Source organism: Amblyomma americanum, chromosome 5 (assembly GCF_052857255.1).
Source record: "Amblyomma americanum isolate KBUSLIRL-KWMA chromosome 5, ASM5285725v1, whole genome shotgun sequence".
Lineage (NCBI taxonomy): Eukaryota > Metazoa > Arthropoda > Arachnida > Ixodida > Ixodidae > Amblyomma > Amblyomma americanum.
The window spans coordinates 66,615,722-66,628,211 of NC_135501.1; positions in this window are offsets into that span (position 1 = coordinate 66,615,722).

Genomic DNA, 12,490 nt, shown 5'->3' on the forward strand with positions numbered 1-12,490 from the left:
AGAATGCCGGCCTACATATATATTTCATGGAACTTGCCGAAGCGTTATTTTCCCATTGACTGGTTCTGTCGCTCTATCCGCATATGTTGCACAAAATTGATGCGCGCAAGGCATAAACATGTACAAGAAAAAGTATTTTAATATGCCGCTGAATCGAGACATTCTATGCAGGTTGCTCAATAATTATTTTCTCTTTGACCGCATTTCTTTCTGTCTGTATGTCACAGTGAATCAATGCACCCGCGGGTCTTGCGATTTCCTTGTACTTGTTTAGAATTGGAAGGTAATGGAGTGTCGTGTGTAAAAAATAACGCCATGGTTAAGGCAATGTAACTCAAAATTTATCGATAGGTTGGGTTCTAATAAAATTCAGTATAAGGATGGCACTCTGAAACGCTTCTTGCAGCATGCGACCGGGCCATACGCCTGCCGGCCTTAGCCGCCAATGTTATGCCAACAGGTAGTGGCGGAACTGCACACTGTTAAACAAATATAGACGGTATAAACGTGGCCTTTCATAGAAACATTCGTGAAACGCTTGAGTGGCTTCTTCGTCTTCTGCTTGCCTCCAGTGACCAATTAAATGTGCGGAAAGCACACTGTGGTCCTCACGCTCCAGTGCTTACGACCAAGCTTTGGCGGAATGCACCGCGGCGTTTGCACATCGCACCCTATTTGCTGCGGCTTCGGCGACGCGCACTACGGGCCTTGACGCCGACGAGTATAGACCTCAGTATTCTGATGAACGAAGTGCGTTAATAGGCTTGCCTTATTCATTCTCGGTCGCGGGCAAATCCTTACGCTTCCGCTGAAGGCAGGGGCGTTATACCCGACATGGGAAGTTACGCAGCTTAGCGTGCAAAAACTGCTTGAAAGAAATCACATGTTCGTTCGCACCCGTACGAGATCCGGGCATCGCCGACGCAGAGTTATTGGGATGTAGACAGCTGGTGCTGCTTATAGGAAGTCGGTGCTCTCTTCATCATCACCACCCAGAGTACAGCGACTGTTGGGAAAAGGCCTCCCCCGTGTATCTCCAGTTAACCCGGTCTTGTACCGTTACCCTTAACGACCATAAGTTGTCTTGGCTTTGCGTGACATGCCATTCCCATACCCATTTCTTCTTGATTTCGACTAGTATTTCATTAATGCGCGTTTGTTCCCTGACACACACTCCTCTCTTCCCGTCTCTTGAAGTTACAGCTATCATTTTCCTTACCTAGCTCGCTGCGTTGTTCTGAACTTAAGTTGAACCCTCTTCGTTAGCCTCCACGTTTCTTACCCGTAGGTGAGTGTCAGAAAGATACTGCTGTTGTCCACCTCCCTGTTACGAAATACTCGTAAACTGCCACTCATCATCTGAGAATACTTGCCAAAAGCGCACCGCCTCGCTGCTATTCTTGGGGTTTTGAGGTATCGTGGTCCAAATATGCAGTCACTATTTCTTCTCAGTAGATGCATTCCTTTTCCAATTCAAGAACCCGTTCTGTAAAGCGACCTAATTGCATTTTCTTGTCGACAGCTCTTGCTACTTCACCACCGGAGATGAGGCTTGGAACGGCCGGCACTCAGAGGCATGGATCGAAAAAATTAGAAAGAAAAAACACGCGCACCTGCGAAGGGAGGCGCGTTCATGTCATGTGGCATGCATATGGCCGATTTTCAGAGTCAGGACTTGCAGGCTCGAGCAGGCTAGTGTCTGCAAGCTAGCCACAGATCTTTAGTTTGGTTTTTTGTAGTGTATATAGATGCCTCTGAATAAAAAGTCTTGCAGTTGCGAATAAGCGCTGTGTCCCCTCTTTGTCGTTGTTTGTGAGCGCCGGGATTTATCATCTTGAGGCTAGTCAGCTGGTTGCTTAACTTTGCCTTTATGCGATGATATACGATAAAGGCCGGTAACAGACCTATCTGCTGCGCAAGTGTGACAATATTCTATGCACCATAACAGCAGTACGAGAAGGTGGCAGTTACTGTAATTAGCTGAATAAGAGATCGTAATTGAATGTTTTACACGACTACGCACCCACATCCACTCATGATGACGCGATAGTAAAAGGTTCTGTGAAGATATGGAATCACCAGTAAGTAGAGAGAAAGCGTAATGCAGTACACCGATGGGCTTTTTCATTACCAAGGTAGGCAAGATGCAGGCAGGAGGCCATGTAGTCAGGGACTATTGCATAAATTCCTGGAATAGCAGGAAAATTTATTACTGGCGCGCCCAGAAAGAAATGCTTATGCATAATAGCTACATTCTGTAAGCAGGACAACCGCAAATGGACTTAGAAGAACCGGAATGGCGTGTATAAAATAAAAAAGACGCTATTGTGAGGGCACGTTCGCATCATGCTGGATGCCGCGGTGCTCGTCAAAATGCGATGCGAAGTAGCCTAGATTTCAAGACGGAACGCAGGGAACAAGTCAGGAAAAAGCAGATCAGCTAGCTGGCTGTAAGAGGGAAGGTAAAGAAATTCTGGATCTCATAAAATCACAGATATTTTGGTCTAGCAGAGAACAGCGGATTTAGTGTTCCAGTCAAGTACGATAATCTCACAAATATTATACTAAAGTGTGCATTAGAAGTCAGAGGTAGAGTAGACAGACGGGATACTGGAAAGCTCTACGAGCAGAAGAATGCTTTGATTAGGAAACGTCTAAGCAGAAAAGCGGGCAACCGCGTAGATGGAACAACGCTATATGAACTGCGAAAACTAATTAATAAGATTAAGGCAAAGGACATAAGGACAAACTGACCATCGAGAATGAGGTAAAAAGCGGAAGTAGTCTGATATCGGACAAGAGAAAATAGGCCTGGCAAATCTCACATCTACGCACCAAGTGACTAGGAGGGCAATGTCGTTACCAATATGAATAAGATAGTTGAATTAGGCGCCGAAATATGCTTAAATCTATATAGTAGCCGAAAAAAGTATGATATTAATGATGGAGGAATTGTTAAGGATGTACTGGGCATCGCTGCTGTAACTAAAGAGAAAGTAAAGAAAACCTTACATTCAATGCAGAGGCAGAAAGTGGCTGGCGAGAATCAGGTAAAAGCAGTTCTGTTAAAGGACGGTGAGAAGATTGTGCTAGAAATATTTTCTACCCGGAATGTGCAATGTTTCACGACCTCGAGCGTACCGGATTGTTGGACGAGAACATTTAATCTCTTAATCTATAAAAGTGGCAACACTAAGGATGTAAACTCTGCAGGTCGGTCAGCTTATTGTCTGTTGCCTGTAAAGCATTCACTAAGGCAATTGCCTCATAGAAATACAGCATTCCGGCTCTTCAATGAACCAAAAAGCCAGGCTGGCTTTCAGAAAGGCTACTCGACAGTTTAGTCGATAATATTCGCACTATCAATTAGGTATTAGAGAAATGCGCAGAATATAGCCAACCCCTATTTATTCATGATCTGAGAGACTGCCAATTGCGCCCCATTGTTATTCTTCCAGTTATTTCCTTCTCGAGGCCTGTATTTGCGGTCTCTGCCTGCTCTAAGTAGACGTATTTCCTTGCCCTATTCAGCAACTCGGTACTAATCGAAAACTGCTGTTCCATTCCGCGACTTTCGAATATTAATTCAATTTTTTTTATTTCATTGTTCTAATGTGGTGAGGAAACTACGTAGGACGCTCACGCATGCGAAGTCCCTCCGTTCAGCTGTCGACGTAAAAGATACCATATAATATAGTTTCAGTGATGTCCTTGTAAAGCATAACAGAAAATTGGCACGTGCTTTAGTCCTTGATTGATTGAGATGTTATTCAGGCATACTAGGTCCGACGGGATGGAACAAATAAGCAGATAACATTCCGGACGCGGCTCCGCAGCCGTGCAGTCCTCGTCAGGATGAAAAATTGATATTTTCGCTGTACAACGTGCACAATCTATGCAAAATTAGGTAATGATGTATAAAGAAGAAAAGACAACAGCCCAGTCTACTTATGCGAGCGGAAATGCAAAGTCAAAAAGAACAAAATTATGACATCACTGTGGCCCTCGCATTGAAGGAATGCGTAAGCATTGACGCCTGCTCGCCCCTCTTTGCCCTCTTTGCTTAAATTAGTCAAGTTTCATCATTGCCCATTTTGAGTTTTAGATCTTCGCATCATGCTTCGCTCCGTCTACACTTCCGGTTTTTCAAATTTGGCGCCACGGTTTAGCTCCGCCTACCTACGGTGCTTTCAAATTTGCCGCCACCTTTGCCCCTGCCCCGCCCACTTTTTGGACGTTTTTGGCTTTAATTATCTACCTAATTAATCTATCTTAACCATTTTTTCAGTTGCACATCCTCTTTTGATGCTCTATCCGGCGATTTTGTTTTTCCGATATACCATCTAGTTTTCCGTTATAGGACCAAGATTATTTACTCCACGCCGAAACCGCCTGCATAGCCATACAATGCTTACGTGTTAATAACACCTTAATTGTAGAACGCTCACTTTTGAATTTTTGACTAATAGGTATAACTCTATCTTTCACGTTTTGTATATCTAAAATGCTGTGCAAGATATTTGATGCGCTTCCCCCAATAGTAGCAATGTATGCTATCTGTAAGCCAGATAGGTGGGGCACTCCTTTTGATTCCTGTTATGGATATCCTTTTTGGGCTATTAGGGCAGCATAAGTTTGGTAAAAGGCATTAGAATGCGGCCACTGTGCACCGCTTTTTATCAATAACAGCTTTAACTGACCAGTCGAAACAGCACTAGAACTAGCACCCGGTTAAATGAGTAAGTTTGCAAAGTCTGAGCAGCGTCCTATCAGGAGAATACGTTTCTACAGAAGTGTTTGATATCATGGGCACGTGCTTTTATCTTCTCGAATCACAGGCTTACCTTCAAATGAAGCAACTTGCTGGCATGAATGACGCCTTGGAGAAAAACACGCTGGATTTTTCACGGGAGATATCCGGAGTCCCTCGATCTTTGTAAGTTTAGTTGACTTTCATTTATGTTTTCTGACACCATGCTCTGAGTGCTCTTACGTGCTGTGTCTCCGTTAGAAATTCCTTGAAGGTTTTTGTCGCATTTTGTATGCTACTGAACGATGTGAGACTTGTGGGGACTGCCGAAGAAACCTAGTAAGGGTTACACCATCAAAAATATACGGTCGATCAATGGAATTGATGCAGAGGAAATACGGCAGCATTTCTCTTTCACATGCCAATCTATTCTAACTCTGATTGTGTCACAATTCTAATTATATTCCGCTCTTTATTCTCTTCCGTTTATGGTTCTATTTTGGTTCTAATCGTTTTTAGGAATTTAGGCTGCGCCAGTCTTCGCTATTTTCATATAGCTCAGTCAATCCTATTCCGGTGTCTACCCCTCTCTCCTAGTAGTCGAGAGGAATAAGGGTGGAAGGAGGCAGAGGGAAAGGATGATGGCTGCCAGGTGTGGCCACCTACCAAGAGGGGGAGAGAACGGGCTGTGGAGAGGAGGACGGTTGACAGGTGACAGGTGCGGCAACCTGTCAACGTGCCATTTCGCGGCGGAGTTAGATTAAAATTAATGCAATTGAAAATGTTGAACCCCTCCACCCGCAAGGATCACCAAGTGACGTAGTCAAACGGGTCCTTGCAGTTCGCAGGCAACGAAAAAAAAAATTGACTGCTAAAATAAAACTGGTCGCCCGCTGTCACAGTGCAATAAACAAAGCTTTGCATTTCCGAGCAGTGATAGATGGCTTGGCCCCTTTAATTGCCACCACACTGTGCTATTTCAATTTTAGCTTTTCTAACGGATTGAATAACATTAAAGAGAGAAAGCAGTACTGTTGCACGGTCACTCTTCTGTGAAATGCAAAACTGCTTCAGTTACAACTGATTTTACATACTCCAAATTACTGGGAACGCCATAATTTTTTCGTGTATTTGCGTTCGCATTCGACAGAAGTGTGCTAAAATATAGAATTTTTAATACATGCACAATTGAGACACACTTCTGATATCGATGAATAGATAAGTGTCTTTTGCAATAACAGTTGAGTGGGGAGACAGCAAGGAGGCCTGTTTACTTGACAGTAACAACCAGCGTTTATATATGATATGTTAAGTGTGCGTGGATTAATGAAAAAGCTACAAAATAATGACTATTAAAATCTACATAAAAAGACTGCAGTGCACTAGTTTGAATAACTGATGATTTAACCGGTGCCTGATCTCAGGTATGTGAATTTACCTGTTATATAATTAGAATCGATCGAATATGACTGTACTGCTAACCTATAGCTTCTGGTCCCGTATCCTTGGCTCCGAGAATCCGCGATACGAATCGCGTCGTCGTTCTGAAATCGTTATTGCATACTAGGGTATAAAGTGACTTTCAATTGGGGCACTCTTCAAATATTAGGAGGCAAAAATCTTAGATCGTAGTAGTACGGTGCATATATAGGTGGCCTTCCGCGGAGTCTAGCCGACTAACGGTCGAACGAGTTGTGTCACGATCGCAGTCTGATGCGTTTTTTCAATTTCTGAAGTGGAAATCGCCCAAAAGTTTATCGTTTCCCGCTGACGCTGTTTTAGAACCTCGCCTGCAGTGATGTAAACCTTGTTCCGACTTCGTTCGCGGACGTCAGAATTGGGCGCGCCGAGATCCACGGCTATCACAGCCGATCGGGGTGTTACCTGCTACGAAAAATCTCACAGCTAAACATGTCTCGGGTGAGCCACAATACCAACGTGTGTATATTCGCACGGCAAGATATCTTCGTAATTTGTTACGGCAGATGCCTGTGCTGCCGCACGGGCGGCACTGCCGAGTGCACCAATCAGAACGCCGTAGTCGTCCGCTCGGTCGCATGCTGCAAGGTTGATCGTACAGCACCTCATCCGCAACGCGCCCTCGCGCGCCCGGGCACATGGTCTCAAGGACGCATGCGCATGCGGAAAACAAACGTTTGTACAGCGCCCTTAAATACCGAACATCCCCTGAGTTCAGCGTACGGTAGAGTGAAATGATCTCTGAAATCTTTACCTTTATGTGCCGCTTATAAATGCCCCAGAAGACCGAAGTTCATCGCCATGGCCCCGATCTAGTCGTCCTCGGGGGGTGGTGCTCCTTGTGAGGGGGCGCGGTAGGGTGCTCGTTCCTTGGCCCGGGTTGTGCGACCAGGGCTGGGAGCTCCGGGGCGATGTCTTCTCGAAGCACCCTGGCCGCGAACACAGGGTCCCGGGCCATCCGGGCCCGCACCACCTCGGCGTCGAGGTCGCCCCTACCTCCAGGTGCTGCCACGAAAAATGCAAGGAACTCGCTCCCGCGCCAGGCCCGCCTCCACCTGCAGCTGCCGATCCCACGGCGCCATGCTCACGTAGGAGCGAGGTGGCGCACTGCCGGCCAGATCGGACTAGTGGGCGATGGACCGACCACGGGGTCCGGCTGTCCTGGCCGGAGCGGATCCTGGGTGCCCAGCTGCATGATCTGGGTGGTGAGGTGCGGGCGCGGCCCCCGAAACCTGGTGGCGGGGGCCAGGCGCTTGCGGCCAGCCAGCGTGCAGCTCCGCGGCCTCCGTGCAGCCGCAGTCGCGGCCGTGGTCCTGCGTGTGGCCGCGGCGACGGGTGCTGTCTTGTTGTACCGCGGCCTCCGTGCTACCGCGGTCTCGGCTGTGGTCCTGCGTGTTGCTGCGGCGCCGGCTGGTCGCGTATTCTCGCTGACCATTGTCGGCGAGCCCGTTGCCGCTGGTGGACAGCCCGACGCTCGTGCAAAGGTCCCCGTGCTCGCTCCAGCGAGAATTGCGACGGTGCCTACATGATGGTTGCGTGGGGAGTGAGCACCGCGGTTACTGTGGGCTGAAGACCGTCCTCCCGTAGTGTCCTCTGGGAAACGCATTTACGCTCTCCATTTTCTCTTACATGTTATTCTAATCTGTCGTAGCTTGCACTTGGTCCAGTAATGTTTCGTCTGAGGAGCAGGGGTTGGAGAGGTCATCGCGTTGCCCGCTTCTCAGAATTTTGAAGTCCATTGACTTCCTTGTGACTGCGGCCGCCCCTTTGCGCCGGTGGGCGCAGTCTCCCGCGGCTCCCTCCGTCCTTCGTCCGCTAATTCGCCTCCGGCGCCGTCCGGGCCACCTGCGCCCAGTGTGTCCCCTTAGCAGCGCTTTCGCTTGCTGCGGGTATTGTAGGAGTGCATTAGGGGCAGCGACATTTGCCCGTGATTTCGCATGGCCGGAGCCTACCTCTCCACGGTGACTTCCCTTTGGAAGTAACCTTCTAGCTCCCCTACGTGGATGGGCCCGCTGAATCGAGCCGAGTTCGGATTCCTTAGCTTGTAGTTAAGTGGCGAGAGCTTCTCAGCAACGATGAACGGGCCGACCCATTTGGGCGCGAGGTCTTCCGCAAATCCCGTTCCCGCATCGCTGAGCGCATGGTTGCGTTTGAGAACCAAATCTTCCACTTGGAATTCCAAGTCCCGATGCGCTAAATCATAGGCCGCCTTCTGGCTCGCCCTGGTTCTTGCGCGATTGCGGCTGGCCTCCTTCACTGCATTTTCTATGCGTTCTCGCACACGCCGCGCGTAGTCGGCAGCTGCTGTCTGGGCCGGAGCAGTATCCCTCCTTTTGGCAAAGGACAATGTCAGTTGGCGTCTGTAACTCCCTCCCGAACATCAGGAAAGCCGACGTGAAGCCCGTAGAGAGGTTTCCGCTCGTTCGCAGAGCGATGGTGATGACGTTGAGGTGCTCGTCCCAGACGCTGTGCGTCCGGGCGTATGCCCCGAGCAGTGGTTTCACATCGCGACTGCGACGCTCTGTCACATTGCACTGCGAATGATAACACGTCGTTTTATGCTGCCGTACTCCCATTGCTGCGCACGTATCACGAAAAACCTTTGACGTGAAGTATGATGCATTGTCGGTGATTAACCAGTCGGGGAATCCAAAATGACAAAATAATCCTGAGATTCTCGCCAAGATCTCCTTCCTAGTGCCTTTTCGCAGCGCATAGAGTTCAGCGATCCCGCTGAAGTGGCAAGTGACCACCAGCACAAATCTGCGCCCTCTTTTGCTGCGCGGCAGCGGTCCGATCAAGTCGCACGCCACGATTTTCCATGGATTTGTGCTCACGATCGGCTGAAGCAAGCCGGGTGGTCTTCCCCCCTCTCGGCTTTCTTTCTTGACAGACATGGCAGGCTTGCACGTATTTGCGTACTTCAACCTTCATTCCAGGCCAGGTAGCGAACCGACATAGTTTCATCCAAGGCTGTGGCGCTCTCCCATGGCTGTCCGCATCGTGGCAATGCTGCATTATAGCTTGCTTGAGCTGTTGCGGGATGACGGCTTTGAAGCATTCGTTTCAGTCCTCTTTGCCTGGCACGTATTTCAGCAAATCTGCGGCGGCATCAAGCAGGAAACTCTCCAGCTCACCCGCAGCACTGCAAGCTGCATTAGAGCTCGCGCCTACCGCGTTCCCTGCGGTTCCTGGGCGCCCTTTGACTAGATTCGTCGGGCGGTCCGTCTCTTCACTAAGGCCGGCGACCGGCCTCCGACAGTACGAGTCTTCCTGCTGAGCCTTGATAAGCTCTTCTCTGCTGAACTCAGCATCGATGGGAACCTTCACACCAACGAGATGCGCGTGCAATCGAGCGAGATCTTTCACGCCTCGGCTCCGCTTTCCCGATGCGTGGCGAAGTTGCTGCGGCGGCTCCTCCTCTCCACCGTCTAATGAGAGATCATTCACCGGCGCGTGCGGCAACGCGTCAGCAACCACGTTTGTTGCCCCTTTTCGGTAGCGCCCCTTTTCGTTTGTTGCCCCTTTTCGGTAACGATTGCGGCTAGTTCTTGGTGGAGATTTTAATATTAACGTTACTGCAGGTAATACCTCTTCTACTGAACTGAACAACAAACTTGCAGCCTGTGGGTTTCAAAACGTCATTAAAACACCAACGCGTGTCACATCAACAACTTCATCGGTTTTGGACCTATTGATTACGAACAGCAACACACCAGTAACCGCAGCTGGAACCGTCAATTGCAGCCTCAGTGATCATTGTCCTGTTTTTATGGCTTATTCAGACGTCGCTGTGCGTCGCAAACCTTCTCGTTCAAAGTTCATTTTTCAATCTATAAATGACACCAGTATGGATGATTTTAGGAATAAAATTATTAGCACTGACTGGTCTGAGGTTTTTGCAGAAAGTACTGCAGATAAAGCATACGACACTTTTATGACTATTTTTTCTGCCCATTACATAGCATGCTTCAAACTTAAATCTGTTAGGCAGCGTCGATCGATAAGAAAACCTTGGATCGGCATCGAGCAGGTAAAAATGATTGAAGATAAAAATAAGCTTTTCGCCCTGTTCTTAAAAACGCGTAAGCCTTCCATATTAGCAGAGTTCAAGAAACTACGCAATCGAATCACATCAGAACTAAGGAAAGCCAAAGTGCAGTACTTTCAGCAGCTGATTCAGGATGCCTCGACATCTCGTCCTGATCGGATCTGGAAGATTGTGAACGACGCACTCGGCCTGCGTACAGCTGCGCCTAATCAGTTTCAGATGACTGTCCAAGGTCAACTGCTTACTGAGGGTGCTCTAGCAGAGCATTTCAACACCCACTACATAACTGCCATGACTAACAATGCTGCTCCTTCTGTAACGTCTTGCGTCCTTGACGACAACCTCTTGAACACTGTTTTTATGGTGCCAACTAATACAGCTGAGGTTTACAACATATTTACGTCACTAAAGAACAGTAAAAGCCTTGACATAGATAATATCCAGATCCGACCGGTCAAATACGTCCTCGACGTCATCTGTCCAGCCCTCGTACACATTTATAACCTTGCTTTGAAGACTGGTTTTTTTCTACTAAACATGAAACGCGCAAAAGTTTCAGTTATATATAAAGGCGGCGACAAAAATGATGCTGCCAACTACCGACCAGTGTCAGTTCTCCCAGTGTTTTCAAAAGGTCTTGAAAAAGTTATTCTGTCTCGTCTCGACCCCTTTTTTACCAAGCATAAACTTCTTTCTGAATGTCAGCATGGGTTCAGAAAAGGGTGCTCTACCGAGTCCGCCCTTTTGATTCAAAAGGAATTGATACTCAAAAACATGGATGCGAATAAACTGACGCTTGGGGTGTTTGTAGATTATAGCAAAGCTTTCGACTGCCTCAACCATACTGTTCTCCTTAATAAACTGTATCACTATGGCATTCGGGGCGTACCCCACTCACTATTAAAGTCGTACCTTGCAACACGCATGCAATCTGTAGTTATCGATGGCAGTCTGTCGTCCTTTAAAGAAATACCATGCGGCGTCCCTCAAGGCAGCGTTTTGGGACCGTTTCTGTTCAATATCTATGTTAACGATGTGGTTCGTATTGATAAGCATGTCAAGTTTGTTTTGTACGCTGATGATACCAGCTTGTTTTTCACATCAGATAATAGTTCTCACCTACTGCATACCGCTAATGAAACTCTCTGCAAATTGCTTGATTGGTCGAGCAAAAACTGTTTAAGAATAAATCCTAAAAAATCAAAAGCCATTCTGTTTGCTTCAAAAAACAAACCAGTAAGTTTGATTGGCGAGCCCCGCTTGGGCAGCTCTACAATCGATATAGTCAAAGAGCACAAGGTTTTAGGAGTGGTACTATCGCACCGTATGACTTGGGATGCGCATATACAGCAACTGGTGAAAAAACTCTCTTCCGCTGTTGGCTTAATACGTCGATCTCGAGATATTTTTCTAACTAACATTAAACTTCAAGTTTTTCACTCCGTCTTTCGGTCCCACATTAACTACTGCACGTTAATTTGGGCCACGACTACTAAAAAAAACATAACTATACTACATAGGCTCGAAAAGAAAGCTGTTCGTTGCATCGCTAATGTTTCATACTTTCACAACACTCATGACCTCTTTACTCAGTTCAAGTTGGTCAGTATACAACAGATTTACGATTACCGTCTACTATACCTGCTGTACTTCTCTAGTGTATCTTACCAGCAGTTCCTGAAGGAGCTGTGAACTCTTACTTTGCAAACTCGCACATATCGAACCAGGTCGTCTGAGGAATGGTTTGAACCGCGGCCACGCACTAATTATCTTCTGCAAACATTAACGTACAACGTACCATTTCTATTAAACAAGATTAAAACGCAATTTTCTGGTTCCATTGCCCTAACGCGCACCGCATTGCGCAGCATGTTTGTTTCTGGGCAATTTTCTAAGACTGTTTTATGATTTTGAGTGGTAATTGTGAAATTGGGCATACAGAGTGAGTGTGTGTGTGTGTTTGCCTTCTCATCGGGATCTCACATGTCAAACTCTTTATGGTACTAATTTTTATTCGTTTGTTGCGTAGTTTGATTGTAGTGCACATTGTTCTTTTGTGGCGTAGTTAAGTTGATGAATGAAGTCCGTGTATTCCATTACAATATTCACTTGCATTTTAACTATTGTACTCAGTAAATAGGACAATGTATGTAGTCTGTTGCACATTTCATTTGTATTTGAATTATTGAAGTGCATATGAAGTCGCTGCT